General features: G+C 51.8%; 1 pseudogene; it reads right to left on the bottom strand.

Moving 5' to 3' along the window:
- Positions 1 to 246: 246 nt before the first annotated feature.
- Positions 247 to 6,627, bottom strand: LOC120374662 (annotated as a pseudogene).
- Positions 6,628 to 26,568: the final 19,941 nt, after the last annotated feature.

Below are 26,568 nucleotides of genomic sequence, written 5' to 3'. Positions count from 1 at the left end.
TTAAAGATTCCCAAGTGATCATTTGACTCCAGCAGCTGAAGCTTTAACAAACGCCCCAAAAATCACAAGACTCATGACAAAATCATTAGTTCTTAAGGCAATATTAAACTTGAGCTGCATGTTCTGGCTATTCCATGTCTTGCATTTAAGATTTGGTGACCTTAATGTTAACAGCCTCTGTAAAAGTTTTATAGAATTTGCAAAGGTGAAGGGGGGGGGGAGAGAGAGAGAGAGAGAGATTACTCCTCCTTTTTGCTGTTTTTATTTGTGAAGCTATTTTGCACTGTATTCTTGTATAATGATAACACTGAGCAAACACAAGCGAGAGGAGACTTGCAGCGCTTTTCAGGTTCCTTGCATTGGGCAATATCTCCTCTCGTACAGTTCTTCAATCGAACACTGACAATAATGAAAAATAAAAGCAATAATCACGGTCTGACACACCAGCTGCCCCCTAGAACCATGCTGCCTGCACACAATACATAGGGCGAGCCTCCCTTCCCCCCTTTGCCCCCCCCAATAAAAACACACTTGATGGTAACCTTAGGTCAGTCTGCCGTTTCCTTTAGTTCATGCACACTTCTTAGTGTGATTGCTTGGCTCTCGCAGGTCCACGCGTGACTTCTTCCAGGGCTGAGGCTGAGGGGCTGGTTCCTTCTGTTGTTCCTATTTCAATAACTCGGGAGCTGTGAAGAAACTCAGAATAAGAAATTCTCAGTCCTTCTCTGCTGAGCTATTGTAACATTTCTAGCTACATACTCGGAGCCTGCTCTGACTTTGTTAGGGCAACTTTCCATCCGCTAATGGAGCAGCTACGGGTTCCCCTGCTGTGTCCCCCTCCCATCAGCAGTGGGCTGGGGTGTGGCCCAATCCCCAACCAGCAGAATGGTTCCTGGTGGTGAAACTTAGAGCAGCCCCAGGGCTCTTTCAATTTATGCCAAGGACTGACCCACAACAAGCAAGAGAGAGAGGAAAAGGAACCTTAGGAGCCACTTTCTCCATCCCTCATGTGCTTTTTGGCTAGGCCTGGGGATCTGCCCCTCTAAATTTATTAAGATTTAAAATATCTAAATATGAGCAACAGGGGATGGATCACTTGATGATTACCTGTTCTGTTCATTCCCTCTGGGACACCTGGCAGTGGCCACTGTCATAAGACTGGATACTGGACTAGATGGACCTTTGGTCTGACCCGGTATGTTCTTATTTATAATGTTGATTTAAGTTAAGTTTACATTTTAACTTTATTAACTTCCTATTTTTTTACCTTGAGACCCATATGTTTCTTGGCCTAGGACTCCTGCACTTACTATTTAACAAACTTCCATCCACAATTTTCCTCATGCTCCTTTGTTCTTTCTGGAAAATGGTCCCTCCCTCAGGACTCTCCCATACACCTCTTCATTCCCCACCCTAGAACATCTACAGATTCCACCGCACCTGCATCATGGACATCCCCCTAAAAACATCCCAGGACAGCAAATGTTGTATTGCACCAAGTTGTCTGTAGGAAATCCCATTATCAGATAGAATGGTGGTGATGATGTGCAAATCACATCTCTATAAGCTTTAGTGAAATTCTTTTAAAAAGGAAGTAGAAGTAGGAGACCCTAACTTGAAACTGGCATAAGATGGGTGCTAGGTGTCTCATGAATTGTCACTCTCAAACTGCTAGCATTCTTAAGGACCAAGAATATGTATGGGGTAGTAAATGCTTATTATTGGTTCATGATATGTTGTAGGTGGAATCTGTTGCTGCCGTTGTGTCCTATTATTCTAGAGCTTTCTCCAAGCAGTTTCATTAATAGGAACAAACATGAGAAGACTCTAGTGCCATCTGTGAACTAGTGCAGGGTCAAGCGGGAGGGAATGGGTCTTGGAGAGAAGAGATCCTCTGGGAGTGACAGTGAGGAATCTGGGGAGTGGGGAGAAATTCCCACTTCCCCATTGCTAGGGCCAGTGGCTGGTGTTCCAAAGGGTGGGTGAACCTCCTCCCCATTCAGCGCTCAGCAGGTTCCACCCTCACCCCGGCGGCAAAGGCAGAACCACTCCAGAAGTTTGCTTGTCTCAGAAGTTGGGCTGAGGGGCAGCAGGGGGGCAGCCTGTCTGTGTTTGCAATGGGGAAGCCATTGCTCTGGATCTGTCTCGCTCGCTCTTGGCAGCTGTGAGGCTTGACAGGCCAGAGTGTACCAGTCACCTCTAGTCTAGGCCTACAGGCAAGGCACTGCTGCAGTCACAGTAAAGACTTTCCAGTTCCTGGACCTCTTCAGGTCAAGTGACTCAACCCTAATTGCCCCTGAGCAACTGGGAGCAGACAAGCGGTGCTGTGCTATCGCTCACAAGGCAGAGAGCTGGCACAGACCTCTCTAGTGCTGTTACCTGTCCAGCGGCTTCTCACTTGGAACTTACCTATGGCCATAAGCACCTCGGTCACTTGGTGGTTGGATTTTGCCGACGTTTCCATGTAGATTAAGCTTTCACTCTTTGCAAACTCCTCCGCCTCCTAGTTGGGCGGGGAAGGTACAAAACCAGGGTTATTTCAAAGTAGACGTAGGTGTGTTCTGCACGGTAATCACATCCAGCTTGGGAAATGTCCTGGAAAGTGGTGGAAATAAGGGCTCCATTTACAAGGTATTGGCTCTTGTCCTTAGGCCTGGCAGGGAGGCACAGCTCCTCCCTGTATGCTGGAGTGGGACACATTCCAGTGTGTTGTGCACTAACAGGCCTGTGCGTGCTGCAGTGATGCACACTAGGGAACTCTCCGTGCGTGCCAGCAGGCCCTTATGGACCAATTAGTGCACAACACACAAGTGCACCCTAGACCTTGCCCCCCGCTCGTGCAGACAAGCTCTTAGTTTACACTGACTTTAGTTCCTCACCTTTCAGAAGAGCAGCGTGTCCGGTGATAGAGCCACCGTTGCATTCCAGCAGATTCTGCTGCGAAGCCTAAAGCTTCCTATTTCCCCAGCTCACGCTCCTTCTGTTCCAGGCACACGGCTGCAGCCGAACTGTTTAGGCAACGCTTGTTTTCTCTCTTGCACAGCTCAAGGCATTGCAGCTGCTCTCTGACTGCACCATGTTCAAACTCCCTGGCTCACCGGGTTTGGATGCACTAGCCTTGCAGACGGCTTGGTTTGGACTGGACATATTCAGAGCGAGATCTTGTCCAAAGTGTGTGGGGGGGTGAGGAGAAAGGTGTCAACACATTAATACCACAGGGTCAAAGCAGGAGCACAACTGCAACCATAGATGCACTAACAGGCTCTCCTGGGCTGAGATTTGAAGCCCACAAGCCAGGAAGTTGGCAGATAAGGCTACTGCGCGCAGCCTCCCTGCCCCCTGCTCACCCTGCTCCTATCTCCGCTAGAGCTGGTCAGGGATTCTTTGCCAACGTGTTTCTATTGGAAAATGCTGGTGTGGCAAAGCAGAAACGTGGTTTTAAGCCAAACACGCACGTTTCCACAACTTTCCTCAAGAACGTTCTTCAAATCCAGGCTGGCGTTGGGGTGAGAACCCATTTCTCCCCCTCCCCCCAGCCCAGACTAGCCAACAGCTCTGTGTGTAGCGCGATCACTGGGGGTGTGGGAAGCCCAGGTTTGAATCCCTGCTCTCCCTGGTGCCTCTGTTTCTCACACAATGGAAGTCTCGTTTTCCAGCCAGTCCTAACTCCCACCAGAGCCCTGGAGAAGAGGCATCACAACAACCTTTGTCTGCATGATCAAATGGTGCTAGGCAAGGGCACGTGCTATTGATCATGTGTCCAGCTGACACACAGCCTGCGGCTATAGCTGTATTTCACCCTTGTATGTCTTCAAAGCGCTAGCTCAGGTGACTGGCACCCAAGTTGACCTAGCCTGGCTGGCAGCAGCCACATGGCAAGCCCCTAACAAATTGTGTCCCCACTGGTGCTGCGCACTCCCGTTTGTGTTGCTCTGGCTTCTGGAGGCACAGCCCGTGGTTCTGTCTGCTGCAGTACGCTGAACCACTCTAATTCCTTCCCAGGGGATTGTGGGAGAACTCCACGCACTCTCCTCCTGGGCGCACCAGGGGAATTGTGGGAAGACACTGGAGGCCTATCAGCACTGGAATCGTTTATTCTGCACCCTCGCTGCAAAGTGGGTGGGTTTGTGTGTGGATGGGTGGGGGGTTAACGGCACTGAAGACCTACCCATGTTTGACACAGAGGCCCACTAGTGGTTTGTTACTCTGTGTCAGCGACTCTTGTCGGGCATGACATACTCACCAGTGTGGTGAGTGATACTTATTTAAAAGGTGATGTGGAATATGTCATTTGAAATTTAACACCACATTGCACCGTCACTGTGAAATGTTTGGAAGAACTCTGTAGCTGAAATCACAGATATTCATTCCCAGGGCTGGCCTTACCATGAGGCAAACTGAGGTGGCAGCCTCAGGTGCCAGACTGTGGGCGGGCACCACTAGGACCCAGAGTGTAGAAAATGTGTCTGGTGCTGGTGAATATGTATCCAAGAAAGTTAGCAGCTGAAACAGATGGCAAAATGGGATTTATGACCTCTATCATCGCTGGCAGCCAGTGGGGCCTTGCTATATTGCTCACTGCTAGGAGAATGGCGTTCACGTAAACATTTACTTATAAACTGTTCAGTGTGAAAGCCTGAAGTGCAGCACTTGGGAAACACGCTGCCGTGGTGTTTTTGAAAGAGAGAATCTGCCAAGTGCTGAGATCTTACTGCAGTGCACTTACCTCAAAGGTGAATTCCCGCTGAGCAGCAAGATCTATCTTATTGCCGACTAAAACAATCACGAGCTCATCGGGAAGAAATTCCTTCTCTAATTCCCTCAACCATAGCTTTGCTCTCGCAAAAGTTGCCTGGAAAGGTGAGAGAGAGAGACACACACACACCGACATTAAACCAACAGATACTCAGCAGCTGTCACATGGCCCAAAGGAGATTGGCAGGTTAGGGGTAAAAATGGTAGAAACAAATGGGTAATGCACTTGACAGATAGTGATGCTAGGAGCACTACTCAGCATGGAACCAGCTCTAAATATACTTGCTTCCCCAAAACCAAGGATGACTTCTCCTCCATCAGACATGACCCAACCACCATGGATCCCCAGTGGGTCGTAGACCCAGCCTACAGGTGATGGGCTGAGGTGATTGGGCTCTCTTGTGATGGGGCAAGGATTCTTAGTAGCTTGGTCTACCTCTTCAATAAAGCTCTGTTACTGTGAGATGTTACTCGTCAGCAGCCTATGGTCTCCTCCTTCTGTAACTACCATGGCAGTAATACAGACATATGGCCCTCGGTGTTGCGGTTCCTGTGTGTTGCGTATTACCAGTAAAAGGGAAAAAACCTTCATAACGTAGTGGGAGATCATGCGACATGTCCCCCTGGAACAGTCCATCAGAAACAGACATTAGTGTAACTCATTTTATCTCTCTCTAAGTCAGGGCTTGGCAACCTTTCAGAAGTGCTGTGCCGAGTCTTCATTTATTCACTCTAAGTTAAGGTTTCGCGTGCCAGTCATACCTTTTAATGTTTTTAGAAGGTCTCTTTCTATAAGTCTATAATATATCAATTAAACTATCGTTGTCTGTAAAGTAAATAAGGTTTTTAAAATGTTTAAGAAGCTTCATTTAAAATTAAATTAAAATGCAGGGCCCCTGGACCAGTGGCCAGGACCCGGGCAGTGTGAGTGCCACTGAAAATGAGCGTGCGTGCCACTTTCGGCACCCTTGCCATAGGTTGCCTACCTCTGCTCTAAGTGGTGTCGGTGCCACTAGATGGGACAGGACACCACACCCATGTGTGGGGTTACATGAGGGTAGGGGAACAAAGAGCACTTAGTGATGCTCCCTCATTACCTACTTGGCTGGTGAGCTGGACTGGGCTGGGAGGCAGGGGTAGAAAGAGAAATCTTGGCTTTGAGGGGGAAAACGTGAGCATTTATTGTCCACTGTCAGTGAAATGTCTGTACCAGTTCCTTGCATGTCTTCACCCATCTTTACCAGAAGAGAAGGATAAACCTGCCCATGATGTGTAGCCCTTACGTGATGTGCGCAGGAAAAAGCAGTCTTGGTTGAAATGTCTGGAGACGTATTGGGAAGCGACCCTACACTAGAACTATTGCAGCCTACCAGCGGCGTGGCTGCATGATCAAGATTCAGTTGGGATATTTTAGAAAGATAAAGGCAAACCCTTCTGGAGGAGAGAGGCAGGAGAACAAGCCATCGCTGCTCTTACCTTTCTGGCTATGTCAAATACAAGAAGGGCAGCATTCGCCCCCCTGTAATAAAGATGGCAAACCCCCCATGGTACTTCTCCTGTCCTGCAGTGTCCCAGATCACAAGCTTGATCGTGGCAGTCTCTAAACATACCAGCTGGGTGAAGAAAGAACCTGGAAGTGACACAGATGGCACAGCTCCTTGAGAAAGCCATAGCATGCACCTTAATTAATGTTAACCTTCATCTCGGTGATCTGTGTGAAAGATGGGTGTCGAGATTCGGTTGGAAAGGGCTGCAGGGGGAGGGAGGATGAGAGAGAGAGAATTAAAACACCCCCTCCCCCACCAAAAGCAATGTAACAAACAGGCTGGTGAACTGGTCTTACCCAATCACAGCCCGGTAGTACACCAATGCACATCAGCAGGGTGTAGCTGGGAGATGGGGAGGGGAAGAGGAATGAGAACAATGGTTCTTGCTCAATCCATCAATATTAGTGGCATTAGCAAGCTTTGGTTTTGCAGCTGTCTAGCTGGAGGAAATGTGATGGCAGGGTGGGAATTAGGAGTCTTGAGTTCTAATCCAGCTGTACAGTGCCTGGCCCCTGTTGGGTGCTGCTGTAACAGAAATACTGCAATCTCCCCGACACTGATTTGCATGACCTTGGGCAAGTCACTTAAGGCTCGCGTGGGCCCCTAAGCACAGCCCTGATTATACAGAAGCAGCGCTGTCCCAGGAGTAGCCCCGGGGAGGTGCTCAGATGCTTCTGAGCTACAACTGCTTGTTCTTGCTCTTAGCCCATGCCAGCAAACCTGCCCCACCCCCAAACTGGCAGGGCTCTGCTGGCCAGTGGGCGGGGGTGACACCAAGGCCATGCCTGCTCCCCTCTCTCCCTGCTCTAGGGAAGTGAGAGGTGCACGTTTGCTCCTGCACACCTGGCCCAGAGGCGTAAAGGGGGGCAGAGGCCTTTGCTCTCCCATACTCCCCCAGGCAAATGTGTGGGCCAAGTCCCAGCCTAGCCCCTAACCTTCCTGTCTCAGCTTGCCCAGATGGAAAATGGGTCTAATTAAAATCCACCTCCCTGGAGTGCTGCGAAAGCCAGCAAATGTCTGCAAAATGTTTGAAGATCCTTGGTCTGAAAGTGCTATAGCAGCTCAAATGTGCAGCTGTGCGCAGTAGACAGGCAGAAGCCATCTGTTAAGGGCCAGATTGTCTGACAAATACACGGGCTTGAGGTAAAGGGGGCAGTACAGAGCCCAAGCTCTCCAGAGAGCCTGGGAGGGACAGAAGCTTTCTCTGAGTGCCAAGTAACGTAGGCGAATGACACCACACTCCTTGGTCTAGGCACTGTGACTGCCTGGTATGTGTGGCAGCGTGGGAGACCCCTTGGGCCCTCCATCCCCACTCTCCTGGGAAAGGTCGGGGCCCTTCTTTAAAACAGGAAGAAAAGGGTCTTTCTGCCTATTTCTGACGTAAAGACACAGAGCCAGATCCTTGCTTATGTAAATTGGCCTTGCCTCCATTGAAGTCAACATCTAACAGGTGGGGATCAGTCCCATGAACATCAATGGCCTCCCTAGCTCATACCAGGGTCTGTAAGCTTGCAAAACTTCCTAAAGAGACTTAACCGACCTTGGGTTGACATCTCCACTAAAAACTAAAGCCATGTTTTCCACCAATGTTGCCTACTGAGATGAATGTTTTTGCTTCTGATGATGAGAGCGCGTAGCAGAACTGGGTGAATAATGGTGGGTTGGTTTTGTTGTTGGCAATTTGAAAAGTCAAAACAAAATTGATTGCAAGTCCAACACCACATGAAATGTTTCAAAGATTTTGACTCTACGTCAAGAGAAATTTTATTCTGGGTCAAATGAAACATTTATTTTAACTTGGACCATTCGAAATAATTGTTATAAAATAAGACTAAAGGAATTTTTGAAAGTCATTTCAAACCAAAAAAATGAAACATTGTGATTTTTTTAAAAAACAATTCAGTGAAACTACCATGAACTCACAAGGTGGGGGAGATAAGATCTTATCTCGGACCAACCTCTGTTGGGGGAAGGGACACACTTTCATGCTACACAGAGCTCTTCTTCAGGTCTGAGGAAGGAACCGGAGTGTTACAGCTAAATCCTCCGCTTCCTACCCAGAGCCCAAAGAGCTCTGTAAAGCTCAAAAGCTTGTCCCCTCTAGGGTGACCAGACAGCAAGTGTGAAAAATCGGAATGGGGGTGGAGGGTAACAGGCACCTAGATAAGATAAAGCCCCAAATATTGGGACTGTCCCTGTAAAATTGAGACATCTGGTCACCCTAGTCCTCTCGACCAACAGAAATTGGTCCAATAAAACACCTACCTTGTCTCTTCAATATTCTGGGACCAACCTGGCTACATGAACACTGTTACCATGAACTCCTAAAATGTGATGGTGTCCCTGGATCTGCAGCTTTTTCAGAAAAAATGTTCTGCTGAAATTTCACCTAGTTCTAGTGTGAGTGGGTGTCTGTTGAAACACCAGGAAAATGTCAAAGGCAGGTTTGCTGATCACATTGGAGAGGCTAGATGGGCTGCTTTGACTAGAGTGACTGGAGCGATATCATGGGCAGAGCTGCTGGGAGTCTGGGAAGATAGCCTTTTAAATGTCATCCGTTGGAGGCTCTGTTGTCATACGTCCTCTGTCACAAACAGGGCAGAACAGAGTGTTACGTCTATTTATCTGACACCCAGGAATTCAACAAGGGGTGGTTCCAACCAAACCCACTAGATCGGACTCTGAAGCGCAGTTCCTGGGATTCCAGGATGCGCCTGTGTCAGTTTCTGCAGCGAGAGTAAGAACGTGGTGCAATGTCGCAGTGAGCGCTGGGACTGGGACTGGCACCCATCCAGAGATAATGCAGTGCGATTGGTAGTATTTCTGTGGGGGCAGCTGGGAGAGCCAGGACTAGGGGGAGAGCACGGAGAGAACGCAGAGGGGAAAATCTATAACATTGAATAGTAAATGGTGAACACTCTCTTGGGTTACTCAGAACTGGCAGGTGTAGACCAAAACTCTCCGCTGAGGTGACCTATTGAAATGCTGCACTACCTGCAATGAACCGCTAGCTGTCACTCTGACTCCACAATGAACACAGCTGTGTTGCTGGTCCCCTGTTCATGATTTCCTGTCTCCAATCTACCCCAGCAGAGAAATGTGTCCTGCCTGTGGCCTGAGCCTCCCTGCCAGTGAACTCCAAAGGCCCTTTGCCACTGGTGTCGGTGGAGCAGGAGATGCTGAGGCCTGACTTTTTTCAGACGTGCTTCTTAGGTTGGTGCCTAAAGATCCAGCTCTGAAGAGCAGCGTCAGACAAGGCCCAGCTTTTAAAATGGGCACATCAGCCTGCACAGCTTGCGCCGCCTTAACCAGACTTTTCTGGATCTCGCCGTTGTCAGTCCTGTGCCTGAGCTGAGAAACCAAACTAACCCCGTGCTCATGGGCTGTACCGTTGGGGGTCTGTTGGGTCACGTTCCGTTAGCCGCCAGAGCTGCCAGCTGGAGCCCCTAACCCTGCCTGCTGAGTGACGTCCTGCTGCTGCTCTGCTGGGCCTGACAGCTTAAGCAAAACCAAACTTCACGCTAGCGTCGCTCCGCTGACTTCAGCAGAGACACTCCTGCTACAAGGGAGACGCAGATCAGGCCCTTTGTGTTGCACCAAAGGATTGGTTCATTGCTGCCACTCACTCACATCCCACAGTGGGCACGGATTCCCTGGCGTCGTTTGTCACATGGCGGAGGCTGTGCTTGACTTTCACGGCGCGCTCCCCAGCAGAACCACCTTGGAGATGTAGGCTTGCTCCGTGGGCGGCCCGCCCCACCTGCTGCGTTCTTCGGGGCCATATTCTGCAAGAAGAGAACCCTGTTCAAAAGGCATTGACAGTGCGCTCCAGGGCCCTCGGATGATTAGCTGCGTGCACGCTAAAGAGTTAGGCCCCAGGCCTCGATTTCCCCACTCAGCGTAGCAGGAGGCGTGGCTCCAGTTTAACCCTGATATTCTATGATTCTATCTGCTATTCTATGATGCTGTATGATTTAGTTGGGAATTGGTCCTGCTTTGAGCAGGGGGTTGGACTAGCTGAGCTCCTGAGATCCCTGCCAACCCTGATATTCTATGATCCTCCCTGCACCCCCGTTCCAATCATTCAAGCTCAACATGCTTAAAAGAATCCTAATGGGAGTCGAACCCTGCAGTACATGTACAGTACAGGGGCTGTACCGACAGGCTCTGTCACTGTATTGGCCAGTATGACGCCGTGGTATAGACACAGCCCACACCAACAGAAATGGGGTTTCCTTTAGTGTAGGCCACCACTTCCCCGACAGACAGGCGCTTCAGCGATGGAAGCCTTCTTCTGTCAACACAGCTGCAGCCACCGTGCGGGTTAGGTTGCCATGGCAATGTCACGCAGGAGTGTGACCAACCACAGGGCAACGTGCTGACCTAACTTAGGTGTAGACAGGGGCGGCTCTAGAAATTGGGCTGCCCCAAGCAGCGCGGAGCGCTGCGCCGCCCTTCCCCGGTCCCGCGGCGGGTCCCCTCTTCCCGCGGCTCCGGTGGACCTCCCACCGGCATGCCTGCGGCAGGTCCACGGCCGGGGCGAGCGGACCTGCGCGGTCATGCCTGCGGGAGCTCAACCAGAGCAGCGGGAAGGCGGGACCGCGCGATCGCCTGCGGCAGGTCCGCTGGTCGGGCTCGGTGGACCTGCCGCGGGCATGCGGCGAGGCTCCACGGAGCCAAATGCGCCCGAGCGGCGCTAGCGCCTGCTTGGCGCGCTGGTGTCTAGAGCCGCCCCTGGGTGTAGACCAAGTCTAATCCATAGACTCATTAACAGCCTGAGCTGCTGTGGCCACAGTCACAATGTCAGGTGGCCTCTCGTAGCAGCACTGTGAACTCCAGACTCCCTGTCCTAAATACTAGCCATAGCGCTCCAACCTGTTTCCCCCCCAATACCTGACCTCCTGAGAGAGCTCTTCCGTCAATACACTGGCTTGGGCTCTTGGAACCAACTTGATACAGGTGGTCCCAAAGCTTCCAGCGCTAGGCTCACAAGGGGCAGTCCGGATGCACAGCCCTGAATCAGTCGGACTTTTTCCTTACCAAGAAACCTCACTGGCCCTATCCCTGTGGTTCCCCCGAGCATGGGCGCTGACTTACATGGGGCTCTGGGGCTTTAGCCCCATGAATAAATCCCAAGCAGGGGCTCTGCCCCACCAATGTCCGCCGCCGCCGCTGGAGAGCTTCCCCCCTCCCCTCCCCTCCCCTCCCCGCCCGGCCCCAGAGAGCTTAACTGCCTGAACGCAGGCAGCTGCATCTGCCTGTCTCAGTCTCTTCCTTGCCACTCAGCAGTCAGCAGTGAGTGCAAGCTGCTGCTGACTGTACCATCTCCGAGTGAGGGGGAGGGGGAGGGGGGCCCGCCGTGCTGGTGGCAGCCCTCTCCTCTGCCCCACCCCGGAGGCTGGAGGCTTAAACGCAGGCGTGTCTCTCTCCCTTGCCTTGCCTGTTGCCTCTGCTGCTGCCGGCTGCTGTTGCTTGCTGGAGCACTGGCCGGGGGAGGGGAGGGGGCTGTGCCATGCTTGGCAGCCCTCCCCTCCCCCCCACCTGCAGGAGATGCAAAGGGCACTTCCGGCCAGGACTCGGAGACTGACCTCACCCACCTGAGCAGGTCCTGGGCTTCCATGAGTGTTTGACCCTATGATTCCCCCCCAGCCCCCACTCCTGCCCAATGCTGGGGAAGGGGCAGCCCCATGCCATCCCCTCCCACCGTTCGTCCCCCCCCCCCTGAAGCTACGGTGAGGGGCTGCAGGCTGCAGCAGGGGTCAGGGAGGCAGGAAGCCATATATGAAGGCAGTGCCCCTCCCCTCCAGCATCCATCCACCACAGGGCAGATGGGGGAGGGGGATTCATAGACCTACCTGAGCAGCTGGGGCTTAGGTGAATTTTATGACACCCTGCTCCCCTGCCCCATAGCCATCACCGTACAGACCCCACTTCTGCCCCATGCTGGGCAAGGGGCAGCCCCATCCACAGTGAAGTTATGGTGAGGGGCAGCAACATGGAAGGCTACCTGTGATGGCAACCCCACCCCTAGTACCCATCACAGGGAGGTGAGTGGGCTTTCTGGACCTGAGGGGCCCTAGGAAGGAACATATGCAGTGACTGTGGTGCAGAGTGAGTGTGCTGTGGGGGGCAGGGGGGAGAAGAGGGGTCCCTCCCCTGGAGCTTGCTGCTGCCAGTGGTGGTGATGGGGAGTCCTCTCTGGCCCTAGCCCTGGGGCAGCCTGTCTGCACCCCAAGTTCCTCATCCTCAGCCCTGCCCCACCCCAAAACCTGCACCCCCAGCACCAAGCACACTCCTGCACTGTGAACCCCTCATCCCCAGCCCCACCCCAGAACCCTCACCAGAGGGGAAAAACATGCAACTTAAATTTGGTGGTCAGTTTGGAGTATCATTGTATTTAGCACAATATTTGATTATTTTACACCCTTCAAAGTATGTAACTGGTCGTATACAGGTGTTTTCTCTGAATACTGTCTGTGTGCCTCAGTTTCCCCAATGCATTTCTTAAGGCTCTAGATGGTGGGATAAGGGGGTGTGATTGTTGTAAAGCCCTAGAGGGCCAGTGTGATGCTGTCTGCACAGAGAATGGCCAACACCCTGTCTCCAGGCAACTGATGGCCTGGGCCACTCTCCTGCAAGGTGCCAACTGAAGGTGTTTGGAGTATCATTGTATTTAGCACAATATTTGATTATTTTACACCCTTCAAAGTATGTAACTGGTCGTATACAGGTGTTTTCTCTGAATACTGTCTGTGTGCCTCAGTTTCCCCAATGTATTTCTTAAGGCTCTAGATGGTGGGATAAAGGAATTGTGATTGTTGTAAAGCCCTAGAGGCCAGTGTGATGGTGTCTGCACAGAAGGGCTGCAACCTGCCTCCAGGCAACTGATGGCCTGGGCCACTCTCCTGCAAGGTGCCAACTGAAGGTGTTGGAGGACAAAGAGATCAGGTGGCCTCTAATGCCTGGACAGACAGGAGCTTCAGCGATGGAAGCCTTCTTCTGTCAACACAGCTGCAGCCACCGTGCGGGTTAGGTTGCCATGGCAATGTCACGCAGGAGTGTGGCCAACCACAGGGCAACGTGCTGACCTAACTTAGGTGTAGACCAAGTCTAATCCATAGACTCATCAACAGCCTGAGCTGCTGTGGCCACAGTCACAATGTCAGGTGGCCTCTCGTAGCAGCACTGTGAACTCCAGACTCCCTGTCCTAAATACTGGTCATAGCGCTCCAACCTGTTTCCCCCCCAATACCTGACCTCCTGAGAGAGCTCTTCCATCAATACACTGGCTTGGGCTCTTGGAACCAACTTGATACAGGTGGTCCCAAAGCTTCCAGCGCTAGGCTCACAAGGGGCAGTCCGGATGCACAGCCCTGAATCAGTCGGACTTTTTCCTTACCAAGAAATCTCACTGGCCCCATACCTGTGGTTCTCAGGAGTCTCAAAGGCCAGGTGAGGCTGGCTATGGTGGGAGGCCTGGGGGTGTGGGGTGGGGAGCCATCAGTGGCTGAACTTTCAACCCTAACAAATAGCTTCTCTTGAAGTCAGTTTCTAGTGCTTGGTGTTATGAAGATGGGCCACATTTTCAAGTCTATATTCAGTCTCTGGTCTGGCTCAGCTCAGTGCACCAACTGAGTGTGGGGGGGAGGGGTGTGCAAAGAGGTCATTCCTGCAGCTGGGGGTCCTGTCCTGCACTTTAGGAGCGGAGGGTTGCTTAGAGTTCTTGCTGATTGGCCATATAGGGTCTGGGCATTTCGCTTCATCAATAAATTAGCACAGAAGTCTTAGGAAACTGTATTTCACCCCTCTAATGTTGGTCAAGATACACATGGTGCCAGTGATGACCTGCCAAAATCTTAACAACTGGTTCCCTATAAAAAGTTCTGATTTAAGAGGGGACGGGGAGGGGCCAGGGCAGGGAGACATACCCGTGGGGCCAGGAGCCCCTGCAGGGTCTGGGGCAAATTGCCCCAATTGCCCCCCTGGCAACCCTAGAGCTTGCAGCCCCTTCCCCCCTTACCTTGCTGGCAGCTCAAAGCAGCAGGACGACTCAGGATCTCAGCTGAGCTGCCCAGCTGCTGGTCATGCTGCAGCTCTGCGGGGGGGGGGAGGTCTGGGAGGAGACATCCTCATGGGGACAGGGGCCCCCACAGCCCCCAGCCCCCTTGCCCGGCAGCCCAGAGCCCAGCTGAGCTGCAGGCTGCCTACTGGCCGTGCTGCAGCTGGGGTGGGGGAGCAGAGAGGGCCAGAACATCCTCGTGGGGCCAGGGGCCCTGCAGGGCCTGGGCCAATGGACCCACTTGCCCCCTCCCCCCCTGGCCAGCCCTGGAGCTTGCAGCAGGACCCCCCCACACACCTGCTGCCTCAAAAAGCGGCAGCAGGACGACTCCCGAGCTCAGCTGCCCAGCTGGTGCCGGCGGCTGGCCATGCTGCAGCTGGGGGGAAGCGGGGGAAGGGCCGGGGGAGCCTCAGCCTCCCCAGCTGGGACTCCTGGGAGCAACAGATCTTTGCCCACCCCTGGCCCTTTAACAACCGGCTCTCCACGGAGGTCTAATTTTAGCAACCTGTTCTTGGGAACCTGTGGGAACCGGCTCCAGCTCCCCCCTGCATGGTGCCTCCATGGGGCTCCACTGCTGAAACCTATGAGACACCAATGGTGCCCAGAGAGCAGCAACCACTCCTCTGTGGTGTGGTTCAGCCTGCCCGCCCTTGGCCAGTGTGCAGTCACTGGAGCCTGCTAGGCAAGAAATGGAGCTGTTGAGTGCAGAGCCGATCTCAAGGCATGTGCCTAGGACAGCAGCACGCACGAGACCATGACATGGGCATGATGAAAGGAGGCAGTTGGATCTTCCAGGGGTACGTCTCCCCCGGGAGCCATGCTGGTGGCTTCATCTCCTGCTCTGGAAGGGGCAGCGAGGGCAGCCCACGGCGAGTGGAGATGGCAGGAGGAGAGGCACGCAGCTTGGGAGAAGGGAAATGGAAAGCAAACAGTGCGAGTCCCGGGGCGAATGAGATTCATGTCTTCGATCCTGTAGCCCTGAGGTTTTCAGTTCAGTGTCTTGGTGCCTTGCAGGAGACTCAAGACACTGCAATTTTACTAACAATGCCTGGCCTCAGCTCAGAGCTTCACCTTTATTTCCCTCAACACATTCTCCGAAGGGCTGGACAGAGAGGAGGAGGCAGTCCCGTGGGACAGGGAAATCCTGCCGAGTTGTGCTTACAGAGCTCCGGCTCCACCTCGCTACCCAAGCAATCAAGTCCCGAAAAGAAACTTGCTGCCTGTTCCTGACAGGATTTCCAGCCCACAGTGTCTGGCAAAGCAGCCCCAGCTCTTTGTTACAGCACACACCCACTCTGTCTCTTCCCCAAGTCTCCATTGTTGTGAAACCAGGGCATCTGTCTGCATTTGAAAGCAGCGTTGTCAAGGCTGGGAGCTGGGAGGGTTAACTCAGTGGGCCAGATACATGCTGGGTGTAATTCTGGTGGCTTCAGTGGAGTGAGTTGCTTTCCTCTTGGGTTGGTGCAGAGAAGTCAGTGATTGGACCCAGCAGTGTTCAAGAGTTTGCAGTGGATTTAAAGTGCCCACTCCCCACTGCCTTGAATGGGCGTCACGTGCCTAAAACCCAGCCCAACACTCTGAAACTGTGCGGCTAGACGTTTGCAAAGGTCACTCTGCAGTTCTCCAAGTTCTTTCCATTCGCCCCTCTCGCCCCCATGGGCAGGAGCGACAGAAGCTTCCTAAAAGAGGGCTGGAGGCCACCTCAGTATTTTAAAATGGAAACATCTAGTTTAAGAATGATCCATGTGAATCCTCGTGTGAGTAACATGTCATTGCATTAGGCTTTGGTCACGAGCGGAAGCACCGAACCTCTGCAGATCCGTCCTGCAGTCACTTCATTGCAATAGCAGTGAGCTGGATCCAGAGTTACCACATCACAGGAAATTCTGTGCTTTGGGGCATTTTTACCATTCTGAAATGGAACAAAAACAAAATATTTTATCTCCAGCGGAATCAAATTCCAAAAAAAGGTTGGGGGTCAATCAAAACGTTTCATTTCTATAAAACTGAAACCTTTAATTCCCATTTCGATCTCAAAACTTTCAAATGTTTTTAGATAAAAAAGTTGTGGTTTTTTTTGAAAAAGTCATCTTCAACTGAAAAATGAAAATGTTTTAGTCCCAATATGTCAAAATTGGATATTTCAATGTTATTAAAATGCTTCTTGGGATGTGGAAAAAATTCATCAAAATCGACATTTTTTCAAAACATTCTGATTTGACAAAATTTGCATTTTGGGGGTTTAAAAAAGCAAATTTTGATGAAAATTTTCCAACTAGCTGTAGTTGTGACCAACTAATGGTATTTGTATCGTCAGCCTACTGTTCTTATTCTCTTGGTCACGATAGCTGAAATGAACCAATGCGACTTCTCCGCAGCTGCTGCCTCATTTTTAGTATAATTCATGGAGAAGCTACTTAAATGCTCAGATTCCCTTCATGACCCTTTAGAAGTCACTTCCATTCTCACTAGTATAGTCCAAGCTGAGATCCTGAGTTCTCTTTAAGTTGGCATATGGCTAGGCTGTTCCAAGAAACCAGTATAATTATCTCTCTGTTAGAAACCAACTTCTAGCCACAACCATGTCATCACAGCCCCCTGCAAGTCAATTAAATGACCAGTTGTGTATATATCTCACCACTGAGCTGACATCAAGCATAACCCAGTGACCCAGATCCTCAGCTGGTGTAAGGCAACTCAGTTGAAGTCAATACAATGATGCAGATTTATACCAGCTGAGGACACTCAGATGCCCAACTCCCAATGGGGTCTAAACCCATTGGGTCTAAACAAATAAATCCATTTTACCCTGGATAAAGCATACAAGGTAAACTCATCAATTGTTTGCCCTCTATAACACTGATAGAGAAATATGCACAGCTGTTTGCCCCTCCCCCTGGTATTAATACATACTCTGGGTTAATTAATAAGTAAAAAGTGATTTTATTAAATACAGAAAGTAGGATTTAAGTGGTTCCAAGTAGTAACAGACAGAACAAAGTGAATTACCAAGGAAAATAAAATAGAACACGCAAGTCTATGTCTAAGAAACTGAATACAGCTATAACCTCACCAGTTCCAGTAAGCTTCCTTTTACAGACTAGTCTCCTTCTGGTCTGGGTCCAGCAATCACTCACCCCCCCTGTAGTTACTGTCCTTTGTTCCAGTTTCTTTCGGGTATCCTTGGGTTTGGAGAGGCTCTCTCTTTAGCCAGCTGAAGACAAAATGGAGGGGTCTCCCAGGGGTTTAAGTAGACTGTCTCTTGTGGGTGGAGGCCTCCTCCTCTCTCCTATACAAAGTCCAGCTCCAAGATGGAGCTTTGGAGTCACATGGGCAAGTCACATGTCCCTGCATGACTCAAGTTTTACAGGCAGCAGCCATGGCTTACCTGCTACCTTGAACGTCCTCCTGTAGACTTCTTATGTGGATTGGAGCCTCCCAAGATCCATTGTCTCTTAAGTGCTTCTTGATTGGGCACTTAACTTGCACATTCCTTTCTCAAGAAGCTGCTCAAATGCTTTACAGAGGCTACTTAGAAATCAAGCAAGTATACAGCCAATATTGCTAACTTCAAGTACAAAAATGTTACATGCATACAAATAGGAGGAGTGTATTCAGTAGAACATAACCTTTACGTAGATATGTTACATGGCATGTGTAGCATAAAACATAATCCAGTTATATCATGTATACATTCATAAGCATATTCCCATGAAGCCTTATGGGGTTCACCGTCACCCGCAGTTCCCCCTTTAGTTCAGTACCAGTCTATCAGAATCTCATGACAAACTTCGGCAATGTAAATAAGACTCTAGCTTTCAGGCCATTTTGATTTATCTGCTTTCATCTGCCTCTGTCCCTATATATCTGTACATATGTTAAGTCTTACAATAAAGCCGATTTTGTGTTAGGAGATCCTAGCACCCCATTTTGCGTCTGCGTTCCTCCCTCTTGATCTCGGCAGAATTGTTTGCCTCTCCGCTGACTTTCCTCACTTAACCAGGCAGTGCAACTGCATCATATTTGCAAAATACAATTGTTAAAGTACAGGAAATGAAGCTGTGGCGTTGAAACAGAGGATGTGGGGGTTGGGGGGAGAGAAATACATTCATTAACCTGGCATGGATAACATGCCTGTGTTTTCACACTCATTCAGGAGCTACAGAGGAGACTTATTAAACAATGCCCCATACCATACATGCCCTATTGGCTGCATTTTGTTATCTGGGGCCTGTGCCGTTGTGTTTTAAGCACAGGAGCTACCAGAACATCCGCGGATTAACAAATGGGATTGATGGGATAAAAGGAAGTAGGAACAGGAGAAATTCTTTAGAACAACCCTGCCCCCACCCCAACAAAAAAGGTTTGATTTATTGGTGCATTAAGTTCTTTGCTTATTTGAATGGCCACACCTCTGCAAAGACCAAACAAATCACATTCCGATGCTGTGATCTAATTCGGGCTCATGCAGTTTGCAAGCAGGCAGGTTTCATGGTGAATCCCATCAGCTGAGCTGGTGAGCTGTTCAAAATGGCAAGCTGTAAAGTTGAAAACCATGAAAGGATTCCTGGATGCACAAACCAGAAGGGCTGTGGTCATTTTTTCTTTAACGACTGGCTTACAAATTGCGGGACACAACGGCTGATTTATGCAGCTTAACTACAGTTACACAGTAATTTCCATGAGAAACATCCTCGCCTCTCAATGCTGCAGTGCGCTTTCAATTCTGGAACAGGACAAGCGCTTCCATAAAGTAACATTTCCTCGTCAAGGCTCCATTGGCGGGAATATCCCACCCGCTATGACTAGTTTAGCAGTATCTGTGTCTATTGCCACTGTAGCCAAGACCTTTAGAATCCAGCTTTTCCAGCTGAGCAAAGCATATCCTGAGGTTTTGCCCTGATTCCGGTCTTCAGTGTAGCTGGTCTAATACAGTCCCGTTGTAGACAAGGTAAATGGTGTGTTGAACTGGTGTAGCTTATCTCTGCATGAAACCAGGCTAAGCTACACTGGTGACAATTAGCAGCATTACCTTGTTTACACTGGGGTTTTGCAATGGGGCCTGGAAACAAGCCAGATCTCTCAGTGTAGAGCAGTAGTTCTTAACCCAGGGCCCAATCAGCACACAGCTGCAGCCCATGTGACATCCTCAGAGCCATTCAGGTAGTATATATGTTGTGTGGATGCGGCCCACATAACACAGAGAGCTGCATGTGCAGCTCACAATGGTAAATACGTTGAAAACCACTGGTGTAGAGGGAGCCATAGAGAGGCTGGTGGGATATAATTGGTTAAATAACCATGTTACAGTATGTTAGGATTGGTTAGTTAAATGTCAGTACAATGACTGGTTAAGGTCTAGCTAAGCAGAACTCAAGTTTTCTATGTAGTCTGCAGTCAGTCAGGAAGTAAGGGGGGGATGGGAACAGGGGCTGGGGGTGGGGGACTTGGGATCATGTTTTGCTAAGGGGGGACTGAGAAGAGGGAATAGGAACAGGGACACAGGCAAGGCTCTGTGGTGTCAGAGCTGGGAAGGGAGACACTAAGGAAGGAAACTGGAATCATGCTTGCTGGAAGTTGACCCCAATAAACATCAAATTGTTTGCACCTTCAGACTTCAGGTATTGTTGCTCTCTGTTCATGCGAGAAGGACCAGGGAAGTGAGAGGGTGAAGGAATAAGCCCCCTAACATCTCTCAAGGATTAATTCTTGAAAATAAATATCAGTGAACTGCAACGCAATATAAAATCACTGCCACTAACGTGGGTGGGTGATAAAATACTAGCAGAGTGGTAATTAATGCTGAGGACAGGGCAGTGACGCAGAGCAATCGGATCCCGTGATAAGCTGGACCCATTCAAAGAAAACAAGTTTGAAAAGAACCAAATGAAAGGTCCTACACCTAGCAGCAAAGCATGCAGGCCACACCGGCAGAATGGGGAAGTGTATCCAGGAAAGCACTAACTGTGAAGAGGATTGAGAGGCCATGCTGGGCAAGCCATTCAACAGGAGCAGCCAGTGTGATGCTGTGGTGCCCAGGACTAACGCCATCATTGGCTGGATGAAAAGAGCAGTGAGGAGCACAGGGAGGTGACGCACCATCGGTAAGACTGACCCTGGAATACTGCATCCAGTTTTGGCGTCCGCCTTTGAAAAAGATTTTGAAATATTGGAGATGGGGCAGCAAAAAGCAATGAAACGTTTTGAGGGCTGGAGAAAAATGCCTGCTAGTGAACTAGTGAAAGAGCTCAGCATGTTTAGATTATCCAAAAGATCAGGAGGTGATGTCATTGAAGTGTTGAAGTGACTTCATGGAGAGAAAATAGCTGATATTAAAGGTCTCATTAATCTAGCAGAGAAAAGCATAACAAGTCCCAGTGGCTGTAAACTCAAAAGAGACCAATTCATATTAGAAATAGGGCACAAATAGTCAACAGTGAGGATGAATCACCAAAGGAATAAACTAGAAAGGGAGGTGGTGGGAATTCCCCATTTCTTGAGGTCTTCTAATGAAGACTAGATGCCTTTCTAGAACGTGTTTAGTCAAAAACTAGCTACTATGCTATACAGAAAGCAAGTGATATGCAGGGTGTCAGATTCCATGGTCTAATTGTCTCTTCTGTCCATAAAGTCTACTAATTTATGAACAACTGAGCGTAGCATGGGGAAGAGCGTCTCGTGTTCTACTGTATAGTCGGTGTCATCCCCACAATGAAGAGTCATTGAGTGGGGTGATCCAGGGGAAGCAGCACAAACATCCAATGTGGCTGGACAGGGCAGGACATCAGCACTGCAGGGAGCGGTGGGTGTGGCAGTGACATCACAAGGGCCTTTGGCAGGACCTCAGCCTATTGGACAAAGGTGGTGGGAGGCGATGATCTCACAGAGAGCTCTTGACATCATCCAGGCAGGACAGGGGTGCACGACAGGGGCAACCTTGGAGATCCCTGTGGCTTTGCTTCAGCGCGTCTCCATCTCGAGGTCTCTCCTTGAGTACCGAGATAATTCACGTTTACCTACGTGAGCGTAACGAGGACCCTCTTCAGAGTTTTCTCTACTTCAATTATTGATTTTGCCAGAAAACAGACGTCCCTATATAGAAGGTAAGAGCCTCTGAAAGATTTGGAACCTGTTCAGTCTGATCCATCAGGTGCCGGCTGATTTTTAGGAAAGGAAAACACTAGATTGTGGGGCAGCATTTTATTTCTGACCTAGGACTTTGTCCCTTAGAATCACTGGGGACATTGGGGTTTCTCCTTTTTGTTTTCCCTTTTCCTGTCTCTCCCTCCTTTCTCTTCTTCTCTTGCATCTTTGTCCTTTCCCCCTGCTCTCCTTTCACCACCAGGACCTGTGTGCGCATGTGGAGTGGGGGGCAGGGGTGGGGGGTTGTGCTCCAACTCTCCTTGCGGGAGGCCCTCCCAAAGATGTGGCTGGAATAGTGCTCTAAGCGTGACTCCCTCCGGTGGTGACCTGCGACAGCTGGTGAGACCTCTCCGCTTTCTGAGTCTCAGAGTCTGAATGCTGATTGGGCCGAGCATGGGGCTATTGTGAGGGAGGAGACTCAGGTCCTTGTTACTCTCTTTTAAGATCAAGGAAATAAGCCAGAACCAAACGTGTTTGTTTGCTCTTGCTGCTTTTCTCCATTCGTTGTCTTTGAGCAATTCATGAGTCTCTCTCTAATGGGCTAGTTCTTCTAAACTACTTACTGAATCATTAGCTTTTAATAAAGCCACATGCAAACCCAGCCTGCCAGTAACAGAGGAGTCAGGCAGCACCCTACAGAATGGGGGACAGTCCGCTGGAAAGCTGTGACTCTGAAAAGGATTTGGGGGCCATAGTGGATGAGCTGCTCACCATAATCTGTCAATGTGAAACTGTGGTAAAAAAGGTTAAAGCCATTCTTGGCTGGATAGCGTAGTGAGTATGGAAAGGGAAGTGATCCAGCATTGGTGAGCCTGAAACTGGAATGTTGAATCCAGTTCTTGTGTCCACATTTTGAATATTATGTTAAAAAAATTAGAGAGGGTGCAGAAAAGATTCCTAATTGAGTGATTATTTCCTGGGCTCTCTCCCTGCCTCTGTGGGGGTTGTTGTCTGTTAGTTAGAACAGGAGTCAGGACTGTTGGCTTCTCTTTCTGGCTCTGTCCCCGCTTTGCTGTGGGACTCCTTGGGTAGGTCCAAGGGGAATAGGGTGGATTCTCTAACTCCTGGCAGCAGTGAGCCTGGGTGAGGAGGGATGCTCAAGCTGTCTGCGAAGGAGAAAGGGATGTTTCCAGGTGCTGAACGTCAAGAATTCTAAACTTGGCTAAAATGGCAAGTGTAGAGAAACAAGAAAGAGTTGGGGCCAAACTTTAACCATTGTCTTCTTTAAAGCCCATTCGGGGATGTGAGGCCCAGAGAGCCCAGTCCCACAGATCAATAGGCAGCAATGGAGCCAGGAGTGACACTCCCTCTCAAAGGCAGGGAGGCGGACACTGGGGCCTGGTTGCGATTGCCAGCTGTGGGAGGAGTGTGCAGCAGTGGTTAGGAAGGGGTCCATCCATGGCTCTGACACTCGGTGTGACCCTGAGCCAGTAGCTGAGGCCTGTTTGCCATCAGTAGGGTCGGGGTCCCATGGCTACAGGCCATGGGGGTTGGGAGGCTGCAGGAAGGTGTGTAAAGTGCTGGCATGTCAGGATCCTGGAGGGAGCTGCTTGTCCAGAGTAACCGATGGTCTTTGGGACTGACCCCATTGCTCTAAAAGGATGAGACTTCCTGGATCTTGCAGCAGCAGCAGGGATGACGAGGGGAACGTTGAGGGGAGCAGATCATGCAATGAACTCCTGCCAGTGTGTGTAGCTTGCACTCCCTGCACTCCTATGGGGAGAAGGGGCTGCTGTGGTTGGAGCAGGGCTGAGGAGGGACCGAAAAGGCCCAGGAGTGACCCCAGACTCACACCTGTTCCCGCTCGATTCCAGGATGGCCAAGCTCCTGCGGGGTTCAGGAGGAAGGCTCTGCAGGTGCCCCAGAGCCTTCGGGAAGGGCGGCCATCTTCCCAAGGGGCAGAGCCACCTCTCCGTCCCGCTGGCGAAGCAGCTCCCATCCAGGCCAGAAGGCGGAAGTTCCCAGCCTTCTGGAGAACAAAGCCAGCTCGGCGCAGGCGCCGACCTGGGAGAGACCCCGACCAAGCCCAGGTGGAGCTGGTTCAGGATCAGGATTTGCGGACAGGACCCAGCCCAGGAGGGGCGCCGGGCAGGGAGGCTCTGGGGCCTGTTATGTGGGCAGCAGCGGCCCCAGGAGCCCAGCCCTCATTCCCAGCAGGGGGCATCGCCCTGCCCGGGCTCTGAGGATCTTTCAGCCCCCTCAGACCAGGAGGTGGAAGATCCCAGCACTAGCACCATCAGCGCAGCACGGGACAGCAGCAGTGCCTGGGGCTCCAGCAGCAGCGACGCCTCTGGACGCTGCTGCTTTGTTCCAGGTGAGGAGCCAGGCTGGGCTGAGGGAGGGGTGAGGACGGGGATGTGAACACCCTGGGCCCAGACACTCTCCCAGGGATATGGCGGGCGGTCCCCAGCCCAGGTGTCTGGCCTGAGCCACGTGAACCCCACTGACACCAGCAGCAGTCACACAGCTGCCCCTGCAGCAAGGGGAGCTGGGGGCGGGGGCATCAAGAGCTGCTGCCACTTTGTCCCTTGATGCTCCAGGGCTGGGGGAGTCGGCACCTCCCGTGGAGTCCTGGACAGTGGACGGGGGGGAGGGCTCTGCTATGGGCTTCTGAAGCTGTTGGGGGCTGAAGGCAGGCCTGAGAGGGAGGTGTGGGGCCCGATCTGCCCTGGGTGCCTGAGGTGGGAAGGGGAGTCCTTAATCCTGCGCTCCCAACCACACCCCTGTCCTTCCCCCAAGGGGCAGCAGACATCCCCCTGTTCCCTTCTCTCCCGGGTGCAGGGACCCCCACGGAGTCAGCGGCGGAGGAATGGCTGGAGATGACAACACACGAAGCTGCACTCAAGGACATCGGATAGCAGATCAAGGGCAGAGACAAGGTACAAATGTTCCCCACCTGGGCTGGAACCAAGATTGTCCTGTCCCTTCCCAGCATCCCCACCCCCTGCCGAGGGTCTTGTCCTTGATGATCCACCACCCCTAATGGGGCCCTTGTACATCCTTGATATGGGACCCTCAAGATGGGGGTGTTTGTCCCACAACAGCCGAGGTCTCCTCCCCTCACAGGCACTGTCCCAGTTCCCAGTCCTGCTTGTGTAGGAGTCGTGGGGGATTTGGACACTAGGCGGCTCCCCACAATCCCCACTGAGGCCTGAGCCCTGGAGCTGGTGTGGGTGGGGAGGAAGGTCCCTAGCTAACAGGTTCTCTCTCGCTATCCCCACTCCCGGTGGGTACAGGATGAGGGCAGCAGCTCAGGTTCCTGCGGGCCATCTACCCAGCGTGTCTTGCTGCACAGGACAGAGGGCAGGACACGCTGGAGCCGCTGCTGCAAGGCGGCTGTGGTGGAGAGGATTGTGGTGAGTGAGACCCGTCATCGGGGAGCTGGAGGGGGGAGAGAGACAGGGACGTGGGATTGGCCGGGGGCTGGCCGGGCTAATGGGTGGGGGCGGGGGGTGTGGGCGGGGGCAGCAGAGGGCAGGGATTGCTGGGGCTGAAGGCAGGGAGAAGAGAAGGGAGAATTGTGAGATTGGGCAGTGGGGGAATTGTGGGGCTGGAGGGCAGCTGTGACTGGGGGACAAGGAATCACATGGTCCCAGCTCGGTCGTGGGGATGGTGCTGAATGGGGCAGGTTTGACAGGGAGGAGGGAAGAAGGGGATTGGGACTGAGCTGGGCAGGAATCCTGGAAGGGGCCCAGTTTGCTGGGCAGGAAGAAATGGGAGGAGCGGGAGGTAGTGGGGGATCCTGCTGGCCATGTGGGGCACTGGCTGTGTCATCTCCTCACTGGGAGGTGTCAGCAGGGCCCGAATCCCTCATGCTCCTTTGTCTCCTTCGCGTCTCACAGGAGCTCATTGAGGAGCTTCCTAAAGACTCTCCACCCAGCGAGATCCTCGCCAGCTGCCTGGCTGCTGTGGGCAACCTCAGGTACCGAGACAGCCCCCTCTTCCCCCCCCACCTGCCCCCCGCTGGCTCCCCTAACCCCAGTGCTGCTCAGGCCCCAGGCTGGGAGACTGTCCCTCCCACTCCCAGGTCGCTCACCTCCCAGGAGTGGCTCCTCTGGCAGAGCTGGGGGGGCGGGAAGGGTCACTCTCTCCTGGCTGGGCTCTTCTTTTCACCCCACTAACATTGCAGGGGCCTTGGGGAGGGCTCACTCCCGGCCTCAGATACAGGAGGGCAGCAGGCTCCAGGGACCAGGCGCTATTCCTGCCCTGCCACTGTCTGTCTGTGACGCCTCGGCCTTGTCATTCCCTAGCTCAGTGCCTCAGTTTCCATTCTCGCCAGCCTGTGCCTGTAGCCCTGTGGTTTCGTGTCCGTGTTGGCGACAGTCCCACCCCCGCACTGCGCAGTCTAATACCAGCTCCTCTCTCTTGCCAGCACCATGAAACCAGCCCTTGAGCCTGAGCTAGAGTCCCGCCTCTTGCAAGCTGCCCTTGGCTCGGTCTTCACCCTGGGCACGGAGACGGACGCCACCGACATCCAGGTACATCCTCCGCCTCTTCCAGAGTGGTCCTTGTCCGGGCTCCCTTGATTCGCTGGAGCTCCAGATTTAGGGGTGGGGTAGGCAGAGATGGAACAAGCTGTAGGGTTGGATCCTTCCCTCCAGAGGATTACCCCCTTCTTTCTTTCTTTCTTTCTTTCTTTCTTTCTTTCTTTCTTTCTTTCTTTCTCTTCCATATGCCGTGTTTTGCCCAGCAGCCCAGCTTCCATCCATAGCAACTTGGCTGTATCCTACTCTTCCGCCTACAAGGCCGTCTGCAGAGACCTGCTAAGCTCATGGATCAAAGATCCAGGTGTCATCAATCCTTGCTAATTGCCTGCAGTGGGACATGAATGAGCGAGGCCAGGAGATGTGTTTGGGAGTCTCACCAGTGCTTCCCAGAGACCCCTCTTCCCATCCTGTGGCAGGGGTCGGCCCAGTTTCCCTAACTCTGACCCATGCTTTGCAGGCTCTACACAAAGTCATGCCAGAGCTCCTGGATGCTGTGCTGGGGAACCTGCTGGCAGAGTCCCCAGACGCAGGCAGGCTCCACTTCATCTTGGAGGTGAGTCCCATAAGGAGGGGTGGG

This window comes from Mauremys reevesii, linkage group 11 (genome assembly GCF_016161935.1).
Source record: "Mauremys reevesii isolate NIE-2019 linkage group 11, ASM1616193v1, whole genome shotgun sequence".
Lineage (NCBI taxonomy): Eukaryota > Metazoa > Chordata > Testudines > Geoemydidae > Mauremys > Mauremys reevesii.
This window is presented reverse-complemented; position numbering and strand designations above follow the sequence as displayed.